Source organism: Nycticebus coucang, chromosome 6 (genome assembly GCF_027406575.1).
Source record: "Nycticebus coucang isolate mNycCou1 chromosome 6, mNycCou1.pri, whole genome shotgun sequence".
Lineage (NCBI taxonomy): Eukaryota > Metazoa > Chordata > Mammalia > Primates > Lorisidae > Nycticebus > Nycticebus coucang.
In genome coordinates, this window is record NC_069785.1 from 85,451,322 (window position 1) to 85,452,025 (window position 704).

General features: G+C 46.9%; 1 non-coding gene across 1 annotated transcript; it reads right to left on the reverse strand.

The window, feature by feature from the left end:
- Positions 1-211: 211 nt before the first annotated feature.
- Positions 212-310, reverse strand: LOC128589548 (small nucleolar RNA U13). The gene has a single exon (XR_008381095.1). It is a non-coding gene; the product is annotated as a small nucleolar RNA U13 (small nucleolar RNA).
- Positions 311-704: the final 394 nt, after the last annotated feature.

A 704-nucleotide genomic window follows, 5' to 3' on the forward strand; every position in this document is an offset into this window, starting at 1 on the left:
TTGAATCCACCACCCGTAGTACATGGGACCAGTGCCCTACTCACTGAGCCAGAGGTGCTGCCCAACCTGGCTATTTTTAGAGACAGGGTCTCACTCTGGCTCAGGCTAGACTCCAACTCCTGAGCTTAGGTGATCCGCCCGCCTTGGCCTCCCAGAGTGCTGGGATTACAGGCGTGAGCCACTGTCTTTTTCTTTCTTTCTTTCTTTTTCATGTCAGATGAATAAAATGCTGACAAGGTAACAAGATTTCAAAGAGGCATATCACACAGAATTGTGAAAACCCAATTCCCCTTATGAACTAAAACAGCCTCCAAAAGGCTTGGTACTCCAAGCTCAGTGGTTAAGGCACCAGCCACATACACCTGCTCTGGTGGGTTCAAACCCTGCTGGGCCTGCTAAACAACAATGACAACTACAACAACAACAAAATAGCCAGGCATTGTGGCAGGCACCTGTAGTCCCAGCTACTTGGGAGGCTTATTTATTTAACAAAGATTTAGTATGTAGGGTATGACTGACATTGCTCTAGAAGTTGAGGATACAGTAGTAAACAAAACACAAAGTGCCTTCATTCATGTTGTTTACAGTCTAGTGGGCAAAAATATATAAATTGTAGGCGGCACCTGTGGCTCAAAGGAGTAGGGCACTGGCCCCATATGCTGGAGGTGGAGAGAATTGTTTAAGCCCGGGAGCTTGCGGTTGCT